Here is a 25659-nt window from a genome sequence, read left to right on the forward strand (position 1 = left end):
ATATAACCTTGACTTTGTGCTTAATTTTAGTGTGGTTTTCGAATGATGTTAGTCTGTTTAGATATCTACAAATTTCAGGTAGTATATTATTGAAAAGAAAAGCAAATTTAATCTGCCAAATAATTTGAAATTACTAAATCTTTGTTTACTGAGGAAAAGTGTAGGTTGAATCATGAAGCTTAGTACTACAGCAAAAGATGTACACATATTTTCAGCCTCTTGACCAGAAAGCACGCCATTAAAATACTATTTGGATGGAATCTTTCGTCTGGAAAAGAGGATTATGAATAAACATAAAATCTAATGCCTAGGGCGGAAGAAGCATTCCTAGATTTTGTGCTCGTCATCAATGAAATATGAATGATTTACAAACGCTTATTTATGAATACCATTTGGATGAAATCTTGTCGGAAAAAGAGAAAGGGTTTTGAATAAAGATAAAAATTAATGCCTAGCCTGACAGTAAGTTTTCCGAATTCTATGATCATCATCAATAAATTCTGAGTGATTTTCCAGTGTTTATCAATGAATTCTGACGTTTTGTTTTCCAGTAGTGAAACCAGAATTTGGGGAGAAGGCCAAGGACCTCAACATAACAGCATATGTTGGACAGACGAGTAGACTTCCGTGCACTGTTAAACACCTTTCGGGGAAAAGGGTAAGTCAAAATTCATACTTATTTCAAAACTACACGAAACTTAATTTGCAAAATGTTATCATGACAGTGGAACCAGTAAGCTTAAGAATTAACGCCAGTCCAGTATTTGTCTTTTTTTGGGCCAGCTAACTTTATTTTCTCATAAATATTGTTATAATAACAGTGGCGTTATATGCTTAAGATTTAACCCCTGTCAAGTATTTATCTTTTTATGGTCTAGTTACCTTCATTTCTCTTTAAAAGCATCGAAGCTCACGTGGTGTACTGTAGGCATTACTAAAGGGTGTTTACAGTGTCCCTTCGGCCCCTAGCTGCACCTACTCATTTCAAGCCTTTTACTTTACCTCCATTCCTGCTTCCTTTTTCCAGTCTAGCTGTCCAAACTCTCCTACGATTACTTCTTAGTGAAACTCAAAGATTTTCTCCCAGTTTCACTTTTAGATCCTTGAATTTCGTCTCCTTTGCTTTCCTCATCTCTTTATCTCGCTGTTCAACCACTCTAACTCCATCTTTTCACTATCTCAAGAAGCAGTGAATGGCCGAAAGTGCCCCAGTGCTTGGCACGACAGCCTAAATCTCATAAAATCACTTCAAAGTCGATTTTCTGTCTGTCAAGATTTGGCAAAGGGATAAAAATCATACCTACATACGTCACACGTGTCCTTGAATCCTTTAATATCCTTACTTGATAGAAAAGGATATCCAATACATTCTTCAGGGTCAAATGTCTCTCCTTTACGTTCTCCCCTCTTTAGCAACAATCCCTTCAGGCCAAGACCTTTGTATGAGAGAGAAAAGTCAGGTAATAATACACCTGGATTCTGGGTAATTTGGTTTCCAGATCTGCGCGGCGGATCTGCGCAGTGACGTCATAAACCTGGGGTTTTTTTTCGAAGGGAGGCGTGGCTGAACTGATAATAGTTCGTCGATTTTGTCGATTTAATTAATGTGAGTTTGCGAGAAGAGGTTGTGTAGGGGTTGTGTCCGCTTTTGAAGGGGAGAAGAAGAAGAAGAAGAAGAAGAAGAAGAAGAAGAAGAAGAAGAAGAAGAAGAAGAAGAAGAAGAAGAAGAAGATTAACAAGAACAAGTTTTTCGTCGCATACCCTGAAAGCTCTGACAAGCCTGGCGACGAAAAGAAAACAATGAAATGATTAACTAGAAGGATACAAAGTAAAACGAAGTGTTTTAAAAAGATGAAACCTTACAGCAACTGCCGCCACCTGCAGTCCTAACCACCAAATGATAAACTAAATAAACGAGAAGTAAAACAAAGCGTTTTAACAAGATGCAACATTACACCAAACGAGAACAGTAAATCCTCCTGCCATCTACAGCCCTGATCACCAAATCACGACCGATTATATAAACAAAAACACCCGCGTAGACACTGACTGGAAACACGTATACATGCCTGGGTAGCTGGCCGGATGCCTGTCGCTAGCAACGCCACGCCTCTCCAGCCGCATGACTCTCAGAAGCCGTTTCCCTTGAAAGCAGTCACGCTCGGGCCCTCTGAGTTATGGGCCCTCAGTCACGATTTAGACTTGAAACTTGCCTTGCATTCCACCCCTTCTTCCCCCCCATCCCCCTTCCAGTAGCCCCTCTCCTTCTCCCCCCTCCATTATTCCTGCTTTCATGACCCAGTTATGCATAAACAGAGTTTACCTGAGAAAGTTACGTTTTTTGTTGTCTTCAAGATGGGAGGTTTAGTGCCTTCAGACATGACGTAATGGATTGCTGGGTCTTAAGACTGGAGAAAGTATTGGAGATGGCTGGTGTATCTTGCTGTGATGGAGCACTGTTGGGATGAGTAGGGTATAGAGAGAGAGAGAGAGAGAGAGAGAGAGAGAGAGAGAGAGAGAGAGAGATGAAGGATATCAAAGTGCTTATCAAATATTTCAAGGGCTAAAATCATTACAGAATCATTCGTAATAATAATGTGATTTCTTACGAAATAACAAAAAGCCATATATATATATATATATATATATATATATATATATATATATATATATATATATATATATATATATATATATATATATATATATATGTTAAGTATACCTTAGTTTTACCAGACCACTGAGCTGATTAACAGCTCTCTCTCTCTCTCTATATATATATATGTGTGTGTGTGTGTGTGTGTGTGTGTAAGTATAATAAAAGCAAAGCTCAATTAAATCGTCCACCAAGGTAAAAAAAAAAAATAAACAACGGACTTAAAAGCAAAAAAAAAAAAGCTACAAAGAAAACAACTGTGACCTGAAAACTATGAAAGGAACAATTGACAAAACTTTGGAAAAGAATGCAAGTTAAAAGTTACCTCTCTCAATAGCGAGAAAGACTCGGATCATTCTCGGTTACCAGCAAAGGGGGTGGGGAGGGGAGGGAGAAGAGAGAGAGAGAGAGAGAGAGAGAGAGAGAGAGAGAGAGAGAAGAGAAGAGGATGAATGTTGTACTGAATATTGTATTGAGGTCACCTTCTCTAAACTATGCAGTAAACTTCACTACCATGAGAGAGAGAGAGAGAGAGAGAGAGAGAGAGAGAGAGAGAGAGAGAGAGAGAGAGAGAGAGAGAGAGAGAGAGATGTATAACCTTGTAAAGCAAGGATTGTTGATCCTTATCCCGTAGGATATTACCAAAAGGATGAAACATGAATATCCTTTCATATTCAAACCCTACTCTCACCAGCCCTTTCTTCTCCTCAGGTATCCTGGATCCGCCAAAGGGACCTACAGGTCCTATCTACGGGACGCCACACCTTCTCCACAGACCTGAGGATATCAGTCCTTCCGGGGACGAGATTTAAACTCCGGAGGCCGAGGGACCTCGTCCTCCCAGGGCACCTCCAAAGCCACGTGTCTAAAGGGACAACCAGCGAGGCAGATGGGTATCCTGCCGTCGGCACTCGGAAGCTGAAGGCGAGGTCGTCCATCTTGTTTGGTTCGCAACTCGAAAATGAAGAAGAAGAAGAAGAGGTTGGGGAGTTGCCAGAGACCTTCGTGGCTGGCATCATGCCGAGAGACTCTGCAGCACTGCCGGACCAGGCAGGGGCCAGCAGAGCGGGGGAAGAGGCCCCTGGAAGCCGCCTGTCCCCCAGGGACAAGAAGAAGACCAGACGGGGCCGGAGAAGCATACATCACTACAACTACAAGAGGCAGAAGAAGAACTACTGGTTCAAAGAAGATCTCCAGTGGGAGGTCCTGGCTCCCCAGAACGATTATTATGACTCCTCGTCCCCCGGGGGCCAAAGGAGGTCCAAAAAGGCCCTCCTGCCCCTGCAGAGCCACAACAACAACCAGGGTTACACCCAGCTCCAGTCTCTGCAGTCCCTGCAATCTCTGGGGCACTTCCATCCTCCACGAGGGGCCAGCCCAAAGAACAGAACGAGGCGCTGAGGAAGGAAACCAACCCCATTGCCATCTACCCGCAAGGGCCGATCTCCGTGGCTTCCGACTCGAAAAACCTGAAGCTGGCTCCCAATTACATTGATGGGGTCTGGGAGCCCGAGGATTACACGTTGCAGATCAAGTACACGAAACCGCAGGACGCCGGGACGTACATCTGCCAGATTAACACCGAGCCCAGAATCACGCAAGCTGTGACGCTGAGGGTCGTTAGTAAGTGAAGGTTTTTCGGTTTAGAATTATCTTCATCAAATCCAAAATATAAACGGGAAGTTTAATTGGGTCTCTTCTTTTTCTCTTCATTCTGTGTTCCCCTTTACCTCGTCTTATACAAAATAATATTCTTTGGAAGCTTGAATTTCATGTCAGTGGGCCCTTTGGTGGGCTTGTTCTATATGGATAGGGTTCATCTTCTGAATGACAATAAAAATGATAACTGGGTATCATAACTTTTAATTTTTATCTTACACATGAAGATAGAATTGCTGTTTTTTCAGGTTGCTAATTTCTTTTAGTGCCAGCAAATTAAAGCTATGAATGACTGTTTGTGAAGGAAAGAGAGAGAGAGAGAGAGAGAGAGAGAGAGAGAGAGAGAGAGAGAGAGAGAGAGAGAAGGATTATTCCTTTGTCATTATTCTTGTTTTTTGTTTACATGGAAAATACATTGCCTTAAGAAATAGCTAAAGAGATAAGAGGTATGCATCAGTAAGGAGAGAGAGAGAGAGAGAGAGAGAGAGAGAGAGAGAGAGAGAGAGAGAGAGAGAGAGAGAGAGAGAGAGAGAGCTCATGTCCTTGTCATCATTCCTGTATTTTTATGTCCACACGAAAAATACATCGTCATGAAATACCTAAAGAGATAAGACGTACGTATCAGTAAGAGAGAGAGAGAGAGAGAGAGAGAGAGAGAGAGAGAGAGAGAGAGAGAGAGACCCCTTCAGCTTTTTGTCCGTTCCTCGCCACACTTTTTGGCACCATAAAATTCCTTTATCCCCGGTAGAATCCTATCTTGTCTTCCTGTAGAGTCTCTTAAAATAGTTTGCAAGAGAGATTGCCTCGCTATCACCCAATTGACTCTTGGGAGGAAAAGTTGGGACCTTTCCCTCCTTTCCTAACAGCCAGAGAACCTTTTTTTTTCTCCTTGTTTTCTTCCTCTTCTTCTCATTTTTCTCTTTCCGAGAGAGAGAGAGAGAGAGAGAGAGAGAGAGAGAGAGAGAGAGACTTTAATACATCAGCCAACAGAGATATTTGTCAAATTGCTAATGTGTCAGATTTTATTTGTGTGAGAGAGAGAGAGAGAGAGAGAGAGAGAGAGAGAGAGAGAGAGAGAGAGAGAGAGAAATACATGGAAGAGTAATATTACTGAGAATTGGAATTACAATAAAAATATACTAATTATTGTGACATTACAGTGCAAAGGAAGTGTGTGTGTGTGAGAGAGAGAGAGAGAGAGAGAGAGAGAGAGAGAGAGAGAGAGAGAGAGAGAGAGAGAGTATTATATAAAAGAGTAATATTACTGATAACTGGAATTCCTAAGAAAGTCTACTAATTCTTATGACATTACATGTGCACAGGAAGTGTGTGTGTGTGTGTGTGTGTGTGTGTGTGTGTGTGTGTGTGAGAGAGAGAGAGAGAGAGAGAGAGAAACTGGGGACTTCGGCGTAAATCCCAGACTGGTCCTTTCTCGGATTAGCCTAGTGATACTTCGCTCCTGATTAAATCCTTTGACTGGACAGCTTGATTCATTTGGAAATTTGTGTCTCGAAGTTAAACCTCGGGATTTTTTGGGATTCGTGGATTTTTTTTTTGTCTTAGTGAGTTGTGGGTGAAATAATTTAGTATTAATTTAATATGTGTGTCTGCATATGCTTAAATTCATGGGCACTTATCTCCGAGTCATGTTAATAATCACACGCCCGCAATCGCATTCCTCACCAAAAGGTTAAACATAATTCTTTCTTCCCTCCTCCTCCTCCGAAGAAATGAAAGCAGAGATTCTGAGCCGTCGAGAGCTGTTCGTTAAGGCCGGAAACCCCGTGAAATTGTCCTGTAGAGTCAACCATGGCGCCCTCAGTCCAGGTAAATAGTCAAAAGAATCCTTCTGTGATTTTAAGAGCCCCGTCTCCGTTCTGAGAATTGAGCATAATGCCGAGGTCAGTCCAGACTTCGGTTCCTCTCGTCAGGGGGTGAAATACATCTTGTTCACAGCGCTGGGAATTTATTTTAAAATTATTTTTGTTGTGGTACATTTTTTTTTTGTGGCATTGGAGATATATCTTGTTCACAATGCTGGGAATTTATTTTTTTACGTTATTTTGTTGGTGCATACTTTTTTTTTTGTCTGAGATTGAAATACATTTTGTTCACAATGCTGGGAATTTATTTGAAATTTTTTTTTGTGTATAAATTTTTTCTGGCATTGGAGATACTGGTCACAGTGCTGGGAATTTATTTAGAATTTTTTTTAGTGCATAAATTTTTTTATCTGAGATTGAAATACATCTTGTTCACTATGCTGGGAATTTATTTTTTAAGTTTTTGTTGGTGTATAATTTTTTTTCTGTCTGAGACTGAAATACATCTTGTTCACTATGCTGGGAATTTATTTCTTTTTTGGTGTCAGTTTTATACATGTTTTCATTTCCAGAATTGAATGCTTCTTAATTTTAATGATGATATAAGATTATACACCTTTTCCAAAGCACTAGGAATTTTCATTTTCTCAATAATATTTCACAGTTTTATTCCAATTCTAGCAATTTTATTTTATGAATTGCATGGTTTCGTATTCCATAATGACACGAGATACAAATGAAATAAAAAATTCTGGAAATGTGATGAAATTTCTAACTTAACGCTATTCACTGAAAATGCAAAATAATCGTATACTAAAACGCAACTTGAAAATGGAAAATAATCAAAATTAAAAAACAGATTTTAGAACGGAAAAACAGTCGCACATTAAAGCAAATAGAAACTGGAAAATAATCCTACATTGAAACGGGACGTGAGATCATTATAAGAATATCGTATCCTGTTGAGAAAATTGACTTCCATGCAAAAAAAAAAAAAAAAAAAAAAGGAAAAAAATCCAAGCAGGCAATATTTCAGGGTAATGAGAATGTCATAAACAAATTATTAGCAATCATTTCCTCGCTACGATTTCATTGCAGTTCATTTAATTTCTAATATATTGCTGGCGATGGGTCCATGCACTGCTTCGCCTTCTCGTCAGAAGGACGCGAAATGAAGAGATAAAATACGATATTTAAATCTCCCTTTCTCCGATGAATCACTGTATTTGTTATCACTAAGAATGCTCCTTGTATTTCTCAGTTACGAGAACTGATATTTGTGACATTATGGTGGAGAATGATGTCAGTTTATGAAATAGAAAAAGCTGTTTGCTCTACTTGTGGGAACAGATTTGTTGCTCTCAACGCAAAGGCTTGCGAATCTTGGTATATGACCAGACACTCTTGATCTGTTGTTTCTAGTTACTATAGAACTGAATGTGTGTTTTTCAAGGCTTTTAAAAACCACAACATATTTACGTGTTTTTTGGAATATTCGGAGGTACCTTGTTTCCAGTCAGTAGGCATGTATATTTTTCAAGGCTGCTTACGTCAAAACTAGAGAGATATTTATTATATTTATGTATCTTGTGGTGTATTCCAAGGAACTTTGTTTCTAGTTCCTAGACATGAATATTTTTCCAAAGCTTCTTACGCCAAAACTAGAGAATTATATATACTATATTTATGCATCTTGTGGTGTATTCCAAGGCACTTTGTTTCCAGTTACTAGACCTGCATGAATGTTTTTTTTTTCAAGGCTTCACGCCTCAAAACCACAACATATAATGACTCCCTCTCACTTTCTCTTTCTTCCCGCGCCCTCTGCAAAAAGGATTCATCCTCTGGTACAAAGGGGAACGCCTTGTGGAGTACGAAAACAGCGGGGGCGGATCCAGGTGCAGACGGAGGCCGGGGGCGTCAGCCACCTGCTCCTGAACAACGCCCTGCCCGAGGACTCGTCAAATTACACCTGTTCTCCCGCAGGGGGAGAACCTGCTTCTCTGATACTCAATGTTATTGTGGGTTAGTGATATGAAATGAAAGTGATTTTAATGGTGTTTTAGTATTTACTTAGATTATTTTGCTTTTGTTAAATGGTTTAATATTGCTATGGTAATTTGTTAATTGCACTTCAGATGCAGATAAGTCTAGTTAATGAATTAGACAAGGTTATGGGTAATTTTAAGACAGATTTAACATTAAAGGATTTATGTGCTGAAATATTTTCTATAATTATTTAAAAGTATTCGATGGACTTTTACTCAAAAGTACTGATGATATTGTTTATAGATGAATTAGGAATTGAACAATTATCGGTAGTGGTAATAATAATAATAATAATAATAATAATAATAATAATAATAATAATAATAATAATAATAATAATAATAATAATAATAATAAATAATAATAATCCTTGTCAGAATATAGTAGGACTGGTTAAAATACGATAAAGCTATTTATTAAAAAAAAAAAATCTTATTTTCTTGTTCATACAATTCAATTCAGATCTTAGATGCCATTACCCACAATTCCTCTTCCCTTCCAGACGAGCGCCAAGCCGCCATGCAACAGGGCAACCACTGCCCATCCCTTCGATCCCAGACGTCGACTGTCCTTCTGGGCACGACCCTACTGATGGGGCAACTCCTCTCATCATACCCTGCGGGACACCTCCAGCCAATATTGACTCACTTCTTCCCCTCCGGCGTGTTTTTAGGAATGAGTTACTTCAGCGCCGTGACGTGCCCTGCGAAGGGCGCCTTGTTTGTCCTGCTGTTCACGGCACTTTTGTTCGCCTGCGCGGACGGAGACCTCTGCGACGAAGGGCAGCAGCAGCAGCAGCAGAAGAAGAAGCAGTCCTCCTCCTCCTCCTCCACCCCCTCCTACTGCGCCTTCTTCCTCCGTTATCCCAAGGGCGTCTTCGACATAGGGCGCAAAGTGCTGGATCTTCTTCTACTTCGCCCCGTTAAGTTTTTCCTTCAGCGCCTCCGGCGGGAGTTGTTGGTCCTCCCCCTCCTTCTTCAGGAGGGAGAGGGCGTGGTCTCCTCTCGCGCCGCGAGCGCTCCCCTCATTATCATCATCACCACCACCACTGGAATTGTCGTCTGCATGATGTGTGTGTTCATGTTCCTTGGCCGTCTTACATTCGTCTCAGATGTCATTTAAGATAGTTTTATGTGTGTGTATACGAATTGCGTGTATAAGGGAGATAAAAAACAAAACAAACAAACAAAACAATCCTTAATATTTTTGTAGAATAAACTTGTCTACGAAAAACAAAAAAAAAATTGGTCTTTTAATTGTCCAACCTTTCGTTGTTTTCGTAGCACGAAGAGTAAAAATAATCAGATATTCATTCAGTGTATAAACCTGTTTGGTATCAGGTCACAAATCATTTAAGAAATGGTCAACCTGTCAGACCTAAGGTCATTATTCTTCTATGAAAAGATAAACTTATTTGACCCTAGGTCATTAATCTTTTCAGAAAAGGTTAACCTATTTGACCCTAGGTCATTAATCTTTTCAGAAAAGGTTAACCTATTTGACCCTAGGTCATTAATCCTTGCAGGAAAGGTTAACCTTTTTGACCTCAGGTCATAATTCATGAAAAAAAAGGTTAACCTGTAACCTTAGGTCATTATTCATCTAAGAAAAGGTTAACCTATAACCTTAGGTCATCATTCATCTAAGAAAGGGTTAACCTATTTGACCCTAGGTCATTTTTCCTCTAAGCAAAGGTTAACCTATAACCTTAGGTTACTATTCCTCTAAAAAAAGATTAACCTATGGCATCAGGTCATCGTTCCTCTAAGAAAAGGTTAACATATGACCTCAGGTGATTATTTTTATAAGAAAAGTTCAACTTATTTGACCTTAGGTCATTATTCCTCAAAGAAAAGGTTACCTTATGACCTCAGGTCATTATTTCTATGAGAAAAGTTTAACCTATTAGACCTCAGGTCACTAAGTTTCTAAGAGAAGGTTAACCTATGACCTCAGGTCATCACTTTTATAAGAAAAGTTTTACCTTATTGACCATAGGTCACTGTTCCTCTAAGAAAGGTTAACCTGTGACATCAGGTTGTTTTTTATAAGAAAAGTTAAACCAATTGACATTAGGTCATTGTTCCTCTAAGAAAGGTTAACCTACGACCTCAGGTCATTATTTCTATAATAAAAAAGTTCACCTACCTGACCTCAGGTCATCAAGTTTTTAAGATAAGGCCACAACCTTTCCCCGCGCGGCGAGGTCATTCCTGCAACACATCCAAACAAAACATTTTCGCCTTGACCTTACCCAACCTAGATACCTGTGTCAGACAAGGTCACTGTCAACAAATGAAGTCACGAAACAATTACCAAAAAGACGACGTTGAGCTGCAACGACAAACGAAATCCACCAGTAATCCCCATCATCAAATCCCATGCGACTGAGATTAGTATTACTCTACAGTCCATCTTTGTAATGAGACCAATCGCACATCCATTTACGTACCAGTAAGTCAATTTGATTAGCTAATTTTCCTAATTAAACATTAGCAGAAGCATGCCAACTTCCGCTAATAAAAGGACTGGTTTATTTAGCGTTTGTTAATGTTAATTACCTGGCTCTTGCTACTGTGAGTATAATTCACCAATTAAAATCGCCTTTTTGTGCGAGTTGGCGTATAGATACGTTAGGTGGATTATCCGTGCCGGTGGAGACGCGTTCTGGAATACGTACATTCGCGTGTGTATGTGTGTGATCTGTGTGGGTCATTGCACGGAAATACATACATTTGTATATACGTGCGGACATACACATAGATATAGTATATATATATATATATATATATATATATATATATATATATATATATATATATATATATATATACAAACATACAAATCTACCTCAAAGTTGTAGACTAAAACCAAATTATAACTAACAACCTACAACTTTACAACAACTTATTTCTGCAACTCACTCCTTCCTTACATACACACATACTCACACAAACATGCAACTGAAAGCATAAAAAAACCAGCTTATTTCAGAAATTCAATTTCCTTCAAATTCTGAGCGAGTCACTTTAGAACCCAAGAAAGCAAAAAAAAAAAAAAAAAAAAAAGAAAGAAAGAAAGAGAGAGAAAAAAGAAAGTAGCCACATATTTCCAGTTTTTTTGTCTTGAGACTCTGTGGTCGAACCTGATCATATTAAAGCTGAACTTAGTAGGAACAGGCTGATGTAAAGTGGGTGCTCGCATTTCTTTTTGTTTTTCGTTATTTTTTAAAATGATATTTTCGTTGTTTTCTGAGCGAGGCTTAACGAATTTCATAGAGCTGTTGGTAATTCAACTCTTCTTCAACTTCTGGTGTCGAAGGAATTCTGGAATCAATGATTACACCACTGATAAACAAGCTTAGATTTACCTAATTTTCAGTCTCGTAAGACTTGTTCACAAGTCTGCTCATTTGTTAGCTATGCAGGAATGCCTGGACGTCTCTCTCTCTCTGTCTCTCTGACTGCCTGTGTGTTTTTCTGTCTGTCTGTCTGTCTCTCTCTCTCTCTCTCTCTCTCTCTCTTGCATCGATGTATTGGCGCAAAGTTTATCCACATGGTCATGTGTAAGTTAAACTGGCATTTTCGAACATTGCTCTATCTCTCTGACTCTTTATCTGTCTGTCTATTTTTCTCAGGCATGTTCGAAATTCCATCTATCTCCGTATCTGTCTATTTGCCCCCCCCCACCCCGCGGTCTCTCTGTCTCCCTCCTGCATCGAGATACTGACGCCTGATTGGACAGAATGGCTCGCTTCAGTGAGAAAGTTTGTAGTTTTGAATCGCCCCGGGGAATAAAATAAGTTAGAACCAGGGATCAAGAAACACGACTGGAGATTAAAGTTTGGTTGATGTCACCATTTCCTTACCATGGCATTCAGCTGGGTTCTGGTGGGGGGAGAGGGAGAGGGGAGGTAGAGGGAGGGTTCTAGTCCAGCAAGACCCTCTGGTAAAACTCCAGACAAATTCCTAAAGGAATAAAGCCACGGGATTCTGTATTTCTTTTTGGTTCTTGTTGCTCAGAATGAAATCATTTTTACTGTGACCTGGAATCAGTGTGATGACAAACGAACTTCTGGCAAAGAGTGAGCTAATGTCATTTTTTCCTTTTGGTTTTGACTTCTGTACATGACGAACCCAAGAATCGGGATATGTGCTTAAAGGTGAGTGCAGAGTAGCCTTCGTTTACTGATTTATGGTTACTAAAACCGGCGTCACAACATCTAGGTATTAATAATGTTTACGTCTGAACATCGAGCTGTCACTGGTTGGAACACGAGCTTCAAATTGCAGGATGAACTCATGACGCCCCACAGCTGTTTAGAATGACAGAAAGAAGCTCAAATATTCACAGAAATCTCAGATCATTATTATTATTATTATTATTATTATTATTATTATTATTATTATTATTATTATTATTATTATTATTATTATTAACAGACGAAAGAGAAGAACTGTAAACTATTAAATTAATCAGAACTAAACAGACTCCATGAATATTTATGCAACCTTTGTTATTATTATTATTATTATTATTATTATTATTATTATTATTATTATTATTATTATTATTATTATTATTATTATTATACAGACGAATTTGAATAACTGCAGATTATTATTATTATTATTATTATTATTATTATTATTATTATTATTATTATTATTATTATTATTATACAGACGAATGTGAATAACTGCAGACTACTATACCAGAATTAAGCATAACTCATGAATATTAAACACCTAATTATCACCCCGAGCTGGCGAGAACCCAGGTAATCAAGGTGTGACCTAATTAACACCTGGCCTAATACTCTGTCCACGAAAAATAGATCTACGTATTCTGAGAAGAAAATCTTTGTTTACAAAGTTACATGAAAAATGAAGGCGTGGAAAGACTGCCTTGAATCAGGAAGAGGAGTGAGCTTCATTATGAAGACATAATTAAAAACAACGGTGAAAAACTGCCCCGTCAAAAAACACGCCCGAAGTTTGTTCATCTAGAAAGGTGCAAGATGCTGCTAATTAGAGAAGGTTTTTTTTTTTTGGAGAAGATTTTTTTTTCAGACCTATGGTTCTCAGAGGTCCAGGTGAGTGAATTATGTTTCGTTTTTTATAACTGCGGGGGAAAATGCTTCAATTTTTGTTGTTGCAATTAGCATTATTTTGTGTGTGTGTGTTTTTTTTGAAATTTCAGAATATATGGTATCAAAACAGAATATTTGGTTAATGTAATTTATTTAAAATATTAAGATAATTACATTATACACATATATATGTATATATATATTATAATATTTTAAATAAATTACGTTAATCGTAGATTTTCTTCTGACACTAAGAATCCTCGAATTATTTTATTAAGCCACCTCACCACAATAAAGCTGATTGTATAAACAAAAATATAAATATTATTACCCTACAGTTACAAAAACATAATATATATATATATATATATATATAATATATATATATATATATATATATATATATATATATATATATATATATATATATATATATATATATATATATATATATAAACCAAGCAACAACATTGCACATGCAACTTTTCTCATTAATCAACCCTGTGCTTCCCATTTTTTTACCTCTTTTAGTTTCATTTTCTCCATTTTCCTCCTTTTTCACTCTATTTCCTAATTTATCACCGGCTGTCTCTTACCCATGAAATGACTCAGCAATATGACGTAAACTCACGTGGGGAAAAATGGTATAAAATAACCAGTATTTAAAACAAATTACTGTAGTGTGAATTACATTGTCCTCCACGAGGGCGTCTGGATAAATCATATTAACAACATCCAACGCATAACGACCCTAATGCTATTCTCTTGGTATCTTAATACGTCTTTATCTGTTTATTCATTTATTACTTTATTTTTTCTTTTTATTAAGTGATATCTCCATTTTTCATTGCATCTACCTTCTGTTACTTGCTATTGAGCACCATATTCTTTGGAAGCTTGAATTTCAAGTCAGTGGCCCCTGTGGTGGGCTTGTTCCATACGAATGGGGTTCATCTTCCGAATAATAATAATAATAATAATAATAATAATAATAATAATAATAATAATAATAATAATAATAATAATAATAATAATTACTGTAGTTACAATGAAACCTAAAGTGTCACTCATTTGTATTTCAATAGAGATACAAGAAACGTTGTATCTAGTAACACTGGTTCTTACAGTTACAAAGAAACCTGAAATATCATTTTTATTCAAGCAATGACCTAGTAAAGAGATCACAAGAAGAAGAAGAGCTGACCATCAAAGGTAAACAAACCACTTTCGCCAGAAAGGGTCAAAATCTCATCACGAGTTGACAGCTCAAACTCGTCTCAAACTCCTCTCTCTCTCTCTCTCTCTCTCTCTCTCTCTCTCTCTCTCTCTCTCTCTCTCTCTCTCTCCCCAGCATCCCTGATTAGATACACAGCCTCTTGTGGATGCAAGTTTAACATGCAGGGTTGAAACAGCTTCAGGAAGGAGTTTGTTTGTGTTCGATTAGTGAGTTTTTTTTGTTCTGTGCTTTTGTTTCGTGGTATTTTTTTTTGTAGACTTTTTGAAAATGAATTTTGGGTTTTTTTATTGGTTACGTGAGTTAATTGGATTTATTTATCAAAGTTTCTTTATTTTGCGATGACAGATATAAAAATAATTGTGTAAAAATGCACAGATAACACTAAAGTTATTTTTGAGTGGAAGGCATAGGAAAAGCTTTTATATATATATATATATATATATATATATATATATATATATATATATATATATATATATATATATATATATATATATATATATATATATATATATATATATATATATATATATATATATATATATATGGAGAGAGAGAGAGAGAGAGAGAGAGAGAGAGAGAGAGAGAGAGAGAGAGAGAGAGAGAGAGAGAGAGAGAGAGAAGAGAGACTTATATTTTTTCCCCGAGCATAAAAAAGTTCACCGTGGCTCGACAACTTCAAATTACCTCTATCTTTTCTCATTACAACTTTGCGCAGGAGTTATATAACATTACGTGCGCATAATCTTATTATGATCATCCGTCTCTCGTAGACAAGAGTTCGTCCTCGAATATAATTTCGAGAACTGTTAAAGACGGACCTTTTTAAAGTTAGGAACTGGCTCTCGAACCTTCACTGAGAAGAAGAAAGTTGTCGAATACATGTTCCAAGTTATATATGTATATATGTGTATATATATACTGTATATATATACAGTATATATATATATATATATATATATATATATATATATATATATATATATATATATATATATATATATATGAACACAGCCAAAAAGGAGGAGATTTTGAAAGGAAATTTAGGTTGAAAATTTAGAAAGTAAATTCAGAAAGGAATTTTAGAAAAGAAATTTGGAAAGCAAATTTAGAAATTAAATTTAGAAAGCAAATTTACAAAGCAAATTCAGAAAGGAAATTTGGAAAGCAAATTTAGAAAGTAAATTTAGAAAGCAAACTTGGAAAGCAAATTCAGAAAGGAAATTTGCAAAGATAATTTAGAATGCAAATTTATAAAGCAAATTTACAAAGCAAATTTAGAAAGGAAATCTAGAAATTAAATTCAGAAAGGAAATTTAGAGTGCAAAATTAGAAAGCAAATTTAGAAAGGATATTGAGAAATCCATCAAACAAATCGACCTGTGCCCGCTACGCAATTCTACCCTAAGCTATTTCTGGGTAACTAATCCGCGTGCCAGTTTCACAGATCAGGATTATGGCGTCTTTTGTGTCATTTCTGCCCTAAATTCTTCTTCCACAAAAGCAAGCGCGGTGGGAGTTAATGGCCCAAGGATAAGCTTTCAACAGAGCTATACCGAGCTATACTGTAACCTGTATCGGGTACAGAGGCCCCTGTAACAATTACAGACGAAAAACAATGTGAAACTGGTCAATTGGTCGGTTTTATCGCTCAGTATGGGGTCCTTTGTAACACTTTTGCCCTGAATTCTTCTGATACAAAAGCAAGCACGGTAAGAGTTAATGGCCCGTGCGTAAGGTTCTTAAAAAATAAGATCTATATTGAGCTATTCTGTAACCTGTATCAAGTACAAAGGAGCCCTACGACAACTAAAGAGTAAGGCTCTTTACAAAGATCTATACTTAGCTACTCTGTAACCTGTATCGAGTACAGAATGGCTCTGTAATCAGATGAAAGAACAATGTAAACTTGTTAAAATGGTTCGTGGGTTAACGTGACTTCATTATGAACGTCTGGAAGCTTTGATTCGATTCGAGTTCCAGAAGACCGCTAACAAAAGAAGGCTTTTAAATATCATGGCGAGGAGACGAAGGTGCCTTTACATAGCCTGTAGTGGGCAGTTTATAGGTCCTGAAAGAACTGGCTTTGTTTGCTGAAGGATTTCGGAGTTTCATGTTCCTTCGACACGCAAATGTACTCTTATACTCCTGTCGAATGAAGTGTGGGAAATTCTTGGATTTTTGAAGCGAATTTTAATATAATAATCATCAGTGAAATTTACAGAATTCCTGAAGTGAATTCCCTTCGATAAATCAAACGATTAATATAATAATCATCAGTGAAATTTAAAAGAATTCTTGAAGTAGATTTTCGTCGATAAATCAAAAGATTAATTAATATAATAATCATCAGTGATATCTAAAACAATTCCTGAAGTGAATTCCCTTCGATAAATCAAGAGATTAATATAATAATCATCATTGACATTTAAATACTTCCTGAAGTGAATTTCCGAAGATAAATCAAAAGATTAATATAATAATCATCAGTGAAATTTAAAGAATTCCTGAAGTGAATTCCCTTCGATAAATCAAGAGATTAATATAATAATCATCATTGACATTTAAATACTTCCTGAAGTGAATTTCCGAAGATAAATCAAAAGATTAATATAATAATCATCAGTGAAATTTAAAGAATTCCTGTAGTGAATTCCCTTCGATAAATCAAAAGATTAATATTATAATCATCAGTGAAATTTAAATAGTTCCTGAAGTGAATTTCCTGCGATAAATCAAACGATTAATATCATAATCACCAGTGAAATTTAAAAGAATTTCTGAAGTGAATTCCCTTCGATAAACCAAAAGATTAATATCATATTCACCAGTGAAATTTAAAAGAATTCCTGAAGTGAATTCCCTTCGATACCTCAAAAGATTTATATATTAATCATAAATTTCTCTTATGTCTGAATCATAGAAAAAAAAATATAACAAAATCAATATATTCTGAAGTTTATATGTACCAAAAGAACGAAAGAAAAATAACATTTGATCAATTAAGAAAAATATAAGTTGATTCAGATTAGGACGAAATACATATTCCAACTTGACAGTTATAAGTTTCAGCTATGACACAACTTTAGGCAATAACTTGATTACTTGAATAAGTTCCTGATCAACTTTAGATTAGCCTTGCCACTCGTGAATTCCGAGAAGAAAATATTGAATATTTAAAAAGCATAAACATATCACCCCGCCTTCTGGGAACAAATGAGAAATATGCATAGATTCACGATTAATATTTGATTATACAAACCTTGCTGCATAGATATAGGAGCTTGCCTGTGTATTAATATGTAGATTTCATTATATTCATTATTTTCCTAACAAGTTCGGTATTGCAATCAATACTGACGTATTCTGTTGCCCGAATGTACGCTGCTGAATTGGTATGCATATTCGAAATCAATAAATATTTTCGCGCGGGCGTCATTCACTAGAGCTTGCATGATTCATATTATGCATTGGTAAGCCTTTGTATATTTGTGTTGCTTACTTCCTTATACATACATATATACATACATACATACATAACGTTTCTTTTTGTCTGTTAAGGAGTTAACTTCAAAACCCATTTGAAAACCACATTTCTTATTTTTTTCAGTTTTAAATTAAATTTTCTTACTGCATAATCCTTTAAATGTATGAAAAGGCTTATTTTGTTTTTAAAATGCATTTATCTTATATTTTAAAAGTCCATTATTATTTTGTTTATCTAAATATCTAGCAATTATCTTGTATTTTAATTCAAGTCCATTATTATTATTATTATTATTATCTTATTAATCTTTTATTTTCATTCAATTATTATTATTATTATTATTATTATTATTATTATTATTATTATTATTATTATTATTATTATTATTCTTTAATCCTTAAAATGTATGAAAAACCTTTCTTTGTATATCAAAATATCTAATATTAATCTTTTATTTTCATTCAAGTCCATTATTATTATTATTATTTATTATTATTATTATTATTATTATTATTATTATTATTATTATTATTATTATTATTGTTGACGTCAGTCGTAAGTCCTGGGATCCAGGGAGCCATCTTGCATCGCAATAGAGTAAATAAAAAGATAAAAAAAATAAACAACTATCTGTCAAAGCTTTTTGACAGAATTAACCGATGGTTTATCTAAAAACTGTTGTTGTTGTCTGTCCGGCTCAGGTCGAACACGTAATCTGATTAACTTGAGAGATACAAAAAGAATTATGCAGGGAGTAAAATAGGAGTTACGTGACGTCTCTCTCTCTCTCTCTCTCTCTCTCTCTCTCTCTCTCTCTCTCTCTCTCTCTCTCTCTCTCTCTCTCGTTCTCTCTCGTTTTTGAATGAGAAATATTAGGAATTGGTAGGGCAAGGCGAGCGTTCTGAATTAGCTTAAAATATCGTGGAACACAAAACTAAAAGTGACAGTATTATTTAGAAAATCAGAATCTATAGTTTAGAAAAGAGCTACACACACACACGCACACACACACACACACACACACACACACACACACATATATATATATATATATATATATATATATATATATATATATATATATTATATATATATATATATGCATCAGTTTTGTGCTGAATTTCACATCTGAAACATTCAGAAGGCAGAACCTTTTTCAATCAAGATTCTTTATCACCAACAAAATTCAATCTACGTTAATATCATTCATCACCATCATATCATCACATCATCATCATATTCATCGTCAACATCATCATTCTACCGATGCTAGTCTCTTCCCCCATAATCATTCAATTTCTTTAAATACATTTTCAAGTCGGAATTTTCCCTGTAGGGTTGATTGACACCTTACCAACATCTCCCAGACAAGCCACCGTTGCTAGGAGCAGTTCATATCCGCGTACCTTCTTCATTTAACTCCTGAATTTCTATTTGAAATCATTCACAGATATACCAGTCTCACAAACCAGTCTCATAAACCAGTCTCAAATTTCGCGTCCCGTCTCGCAAATCTCATTTTTTAATATAAGAATTTCAATGGACGAGTAGCCATGTTGGTTACTCTCGAGGCAGCGGAAAGCTGACAAACGCTTTGTACGAAAGTGGAGAGAGCTACGGAAATTATTAATTAATTTTTTTGCAGTGTCTGGCAAAATGAAGGTAGGTTTCGTACTAGGAGTGGTTGTAGATATTTGGCTGTATATATGCCCGTTAAAGAAGTGTGTTATGTATTATGTATGTATGTATGTATATATAACACACTTCTTTAACGGGCATATATATGTATATGCACTGAGGATATGCAAGTTCTTTTGAAAGTGATTTAGTGAACCAAATTCCCTTGTACAGAGTCTTGCGAGAATTTCTTTTGTCTTTAAAAGAAATGAAGAACTTTCCTACCCCTTGACGAAGGGAAGAAGAAGAAACTGGGTTAAATTAAGCGAAAAGAGAAAAGCTGCAACCATGCAGAAAGCTACGAACCGGATAAAACAAAAACTCCAGCCAATATAGGTCTATTTCAGTCTAACTTTAGATAGTAAGTGAACCCTGTCGCGTCCCGCAGATACCTCTCCGACTTCTTCTTCTTCTTCTTCCTGGTTCATATAGGACCTCAATGTCCCAGTAGCTTGGAGAGAGGCTCTCCAAAGCTGAGGCAAAGTTTCAGCCTTTAAATCGACAGCCCCGTTTTAACTTTTGAATTCGAATCAAACCCCCGAATGGTTTCATGATTTAATTCCGGGGTCTGGAACTGTTTTCCTTCCAGTGTATGTCCTGGAATTATCTGGCGTTCCTGGACTTGGCAGGAAAGGTTTGTCATTGGAGGAAAAAGGAAGGTCCACTGGGTACTCTGGAAGAGTGACCGAGCTTGATTGTCAAGCAGGTTGTTTTAGGCCTATGTGAAGAATGATAAATAGGCCAATCTATATGTTACAAGTTGAAATATAAATAAAATTTCTTGGTTAGTTGGAAATTAGAGTAAAATTAAATGATTTTCTTGGCAAAAACTACCAATTCTTTATAGATATGAACCAGATACCAATCCTCTTGAGGTCGTTTTTACGTGAACGGTGGATGAACTCTACAAGCTTCCTCCAACTCTCATCCGTTCTCGAGGCTTTTCGTCAACCCCTTCTTTGGCAGATGCATGAAACAAGTGGATGAGTGAATGAATTCAACAAGATCCACCCAAATTCTCACCCATTCTAGAGGCATTTCGGCGACACATACAAACAGAGAGACGCTGTCAGAAGCATTTACCATCCGCCAACCCCTATTTGACAGACGCACGAAAAATGAATTGAACTGATTATAGAATTTAGGCCAAAACCCAAGCACTGGGATCAATGAGGTCATTCAGCGCTGAATCGGAAATTGACAGTAGAAAGGTTCGAAAGGTGTAACAGGAGGAAAACCTCAAAGCAGTTGGACTATGAATCAGTTGGGTGGAAAGTAAGATGGAAGAAAGAGAATATGAAAGGAGGCACAGTAAAAGGAACGAGACGGGTTGCAGCTAGGGGCCTTCTAAGAAAGGCACCCTGCAAGGAACCTTAAGTAATGCCTACAGTGCGCCGCGTGAGGTGCACTGACGGCCCTACCCTCCTACGGGGACAAAAAACGAGGTGCTAAAAATGATATTAGTCTAAACCGGTGCACTCACGCTTGAAGTGCATTCACCGGCCATTAACGGCGATAATAGGTATACATCGCTTCATTAGACAGCGAAAAATACCCCAGTGATTACTTCCGGTGGGACAGTCTGTCCCAAAAACAAATATTAACCGCCCCCACCCCGCCCACACCCACCCCCTCTAAAATAATTAATCGTTTCATTGCACTCTCATTTTCCGACTGGGAACCTCTGGACGGCGGTAATGTTGATGATAATAAAGTCGCCTGGAAATGTTGTTGCAACTCCGTCTGCTGAATCAATTTGAATGTCTTTTTTTTGTTTTGTTTTTTGTTTTTTTTTGTTTTTGTTTTTTGGGGGTTGGTAAATTTCGGTTCTGTAACTTTCTCTCTTTCTCTCTCTCTTTCTCTCTCTAGCACTTTGTCATATGCTTTATATATATATATTTATGTATGTATGAATGTGTGTGTGTGTGTGTGTGTGTGTGTGTGTATGTGCATATATATGTATACAGAGATACAGAGAGAGAGAGAGAGAGAGAGAGAGAGAGAGAGAGAGAGAGAGAGAGAGAGTATACATTACTGTTTTCTCTAATTTGAACGTTTAATATCTTTTTTAAAAACGCAATAAAATAAAAGTAATTTTCACAGGTCACTATATTATAGGTATTCCTGAGCTATAATGAACTAGATATTAAATAATACTTTTGTCTTAATATTTGTGAATACAAAAAGTCTTGTCGTGTTTGACAGAAATTCATATATATATATATATATATATATATATATATATATATATATATATATATATATATATATATATATATATATATATATATAATATATATATATATATATGTGTGTGTGTGTGTTTGTTATGGTAAAGTACGTCTCGGTACTAAAGAAAATATTAGAATATTAAAAATAAAGAAAATACGTTAAAATATTAAAACTACTGAACCATTGAATCTGACCCCACGCAGAAACTATCACTTTGCGACGAATATAAATTCAAACGAATCATCTAGATAAAAAAAAAAATGAGAAAATGCAGAAAGCAGACGAAGGGACAATTGACAGAGAAGTCGGTCAACTCCCGTCAACTCCCGTCAACTCCCGTCAACTCCCGTCAACTCCCCTCGCCAGCGGGGAAACTATACCAACGCCAACCGATACTTACATTTGATTGACAGCGGTCTCGCATGACCTAAAAATGCTTTATTCAAGTGTCTCTCTGTCTCTCTTTCTTCTCAAGGTCTCTCGGTCTCGTCTGGGCTCGTAATTGTACAGGGACAGGGATCGTATGCACCAAATGCCAAGCTCAGTTTTTGCCCGGTGGTTGCGCGTGTATCGGGTGGTGCTGGGTGTTGTTTTTTGCTATTTTTTTTTTTTTTTGATTTGCGCGGAATACGTGGATTCACTTTGTGGTTGCGTTCTTTCCGTTGCGAAGTAAAACTATCGTTTTTATTGGTATTTGAAGCTTCTTCGTGTTTATGACTGAGTGTTGATAGGTCCCTCTCTCTCTCTCTCTCTCTCTCTCTCTCTCTCTCTCTCTCTCTCTCTCTCTCTTTCTTAGTCTACTTTCTGTCTCACAGTCTTCTCACTTTCTCATCAAGTGTTAAAGTTATCTCTTCCTCTCTCTCTCTATTTAGATCTCTCTCTCTCTCTCTCTCTCTCCTTCCAACCTTTCTTTTTCCTTTCCTTCACCCATCTGTTTCAAATATCATAAGCCCCAGGTATTAGCCTAAGGAACTCCACCTTTCTGTCTCCTGTAGAGCGATCCATATTTTTCTTACTTTCCAGGTATATTATAAATTCAAAATTCTTCTAAACTCTAATTTTATCATTTTCTAATGAATTTATTAATAAATATATATATTCATTTCCTTTTCGATTATGTCTTTGAAAAGTAAACATTCTCCATTCTATAGTTTTCAAGGAATAACTTTACCTGTCTTCCACAGAGGGCTGGGATGTCACCTTCAAAAAATGAATGTTTTTCTTTAATGAACTCATTATATATTAAACCTTTAAAATTCTCATAAACTAATTTCATTATTTTTATCTATAATTTCGTCCCATTTTTATTTTGACTTTAAAATGTAAACATTCTCCTTTCTTTAGCGTTCAATCAATAACTCCACCTGTCTTCCGTAGAGGGCTGGAATGTCACCTTCGAAAAATGAATATTTTTCTTTAGTGAAATCATTTTAATTTAGATTTCCCCGGCAATATCCGTCTCCATCCGTCCACCAGATTAAAACTAACCTTAAATCTGAAGACTATTTGATAGGTAATCGGTTAAAATACTTTAAATCATACCGGAGGATATTATGACCGTTAGTCCTGGAGGTAACCTGACGAAATAGATTCTTAAGTTTCAATTAATTAATTATTTCTTTCCTATTTTCGTCGGGATGAAATGAATTATCCTTGACTAATATCTACATATATGTATTGATGATCTAGAGAGGATGTTCAACAATAACAGAGATTTAAAAACGCATGTTTCCTAATCGTTTTCTGGTCACAGAATTTAGTCAATTATGTCATAAACTTTCTGAAGAAGCGAATGGCGATAGCTGAAAAAGGCCAAGTAATGTGGCTCTCTCTCTCTCTCTCTCTCTCTCTCTCTCTCTCTCTCTCTCTAAGTTTATTTACTCTCTTTCTTTCTCTCTCTTTGTTTATTTATCTCTTTCTTTACCATTATTTTTTACTTTTAATGCTAAGTTGGAATTCAACATTATATTAATAACAAAATCTTGAAAAAAGGAAAGGAATATATAGCATCTAAATAAATATAGAATTATTTTGCTATTTATCAGACTGACATAGCACCAAAACTAAGAAAAATATTTAAAATAGCAAGACAAAAGACAAGCGCTTGCAAAACAGTCACGCCAAAACACGAATAATTAAGACATCATTCCATCAGTCTTCCTATCTGCTTGGGCAAAGCATTGCTTGCAACCTATATCTCCTTTCCTTAATGGCGTCCTTTTTTACCCGTTAATGAGCGAAGCTATTAACGCATAATTGTTCCTCAGAAAAGGGGAGTATATACTTACAGGTTGCTCGTCGGTTGCAACGCGCTGCTGGCTTTCATGACAGGCACGCAATGGAGCGATCCGTCATTGCTCGGTCACGCCGTAGCAAAGGTAAAACTAACACTTCTATTAACGGGTCGTTGTTATAATTAAGGATATAATAGCTCGATCCTCTCTCTCTCTCTCTCTCTCTCTCTCTCTCTCTCTCTCTCTCTCTCTCTCTCTTTCTCAGTCTTCGTTGCGTGTCTGTGCGAGTCGATATCTTTTTCACCCACGCAAGCAAAGTACGTCACATGTATGTTTGGTTGTGTTGCTATTTTTGGCGTTCGTTTAGTTTTCTCTCTCTCTCTCTCTCTCTCTCTCTCTCTCTCTCTCTCTCTCTCTCTTTCTTCCTCTCTCGCTCGCTATTTCTGCCTCAGCTCTCTCTCTCTCTCTCTCTCTCTCTCCGACATACAAACAGACCTTATTATATCTAAGTCTCTCTCTCTCTCTCTCTCTCTCTCTCTCTCTCTCTCTCTCTCTCTCTCTCTTTCTCCCCATCTCTCTTTTTCTCTGTGTCTTCGGTCTCTCTCTGCCTCTGTCTTCGTCTGTCTTTATTTTTTTTTTCTCTCTCTTTCTGTCTCAGACACCCATACAAACCTCATTATTCCCCCTCTCTCTCTCTCTCTCTCTCTCTCTCTCTCTCTCTCTCTCTCTCTCTCTCTCTCTGCCTCTGTCTTCTTTCTCCCTCTCTCTCTTTCTGTCTCAGACACCCACGCAAACCTCATTATCCCCTCTCTCTCTCTCTCTCTCTCTCTCTTCCTCCTCTCAATCTCTCTCTTAATTAGACAACATCAGCAAAAGCACCGAACCTTTTCGCTGACGGGAATACAATAGGGGGCCAGTTGTCCCATTCTTTTTTCTTATTTAGGTTTCGCTGACAAAGCTTTCCTATTGTGTATTCAGTCATTATATCGGAGGCGCTTTAGCTAATAATAATTTCTCATCGAAATTATCGTGTGTATTGGTTTTGTTATGAGGGTAGTATTCGTGATGGGATGTGTTGGATATTTATAGCGAAAGGGCTTCATTAGTAAGTTTTACTGTTGGTGATGATGTTCTGTCTGAATAGTATTCATTAGGTTTTGTAGGTAATATCTAAAAAGGTTTATTGAATAGGCTTTGCTTTTATTTAAAAGCTACAGTCGACAATATATATATATATATATATATATATATATATATATATATATATATATATATATATATATATATATATATATATATATGTATGCATGGAAAATTCTGACATGTCCACTCATCTAAAGACCAAATTGTATGTTCAGAGAAATGGGTAATTATCCGACAATTTGAGCAATATTATATTACTACTACTACTACTACTACTACTACTACTACTACTACTACTACTACTACTACTACTACTACTAATAATAATAATAATAATAATAATAATAAAAATAATAATAATAAGACACCA

The 25659-nt window shown here is 36.4% G+C and overlaps 2 pseudogenes; one reads left to right on the plus strand and one right to left on the minus strand.

The window, feature by feature from the left end:
• LOC136826099 (uncharacterized) overlaps positions 1-9412 on the plus strand; it is a 9751-nt pseudogene extending 339 nt beyond the window's left edge.
• LOC136826101 (zwei Ig domain protein zig-8-like) overlaps positions 1-25659 on the minus strand; it is a 235088-nt pseudogene that overhangs the window by 60803 nt on the left and 148626 nt on the right.

This window comes from Macrobrachium rosenbergii, chromosome 40, assembly GCF_040412425.1.
Source record: "Macrobrachium rosenbergii isolate ZJJX-2024 chromosome 40, ASM4041242v1, whole genome shotgun sequence".
Taxonomy (NCBI): domain Eukaryota; kingdom Metazoa; phylum Arthropoda; class Malacostraca; order Decapoda; family Palaemonidae; genus Macrobrachium; species Macrobrachium rosenbergii.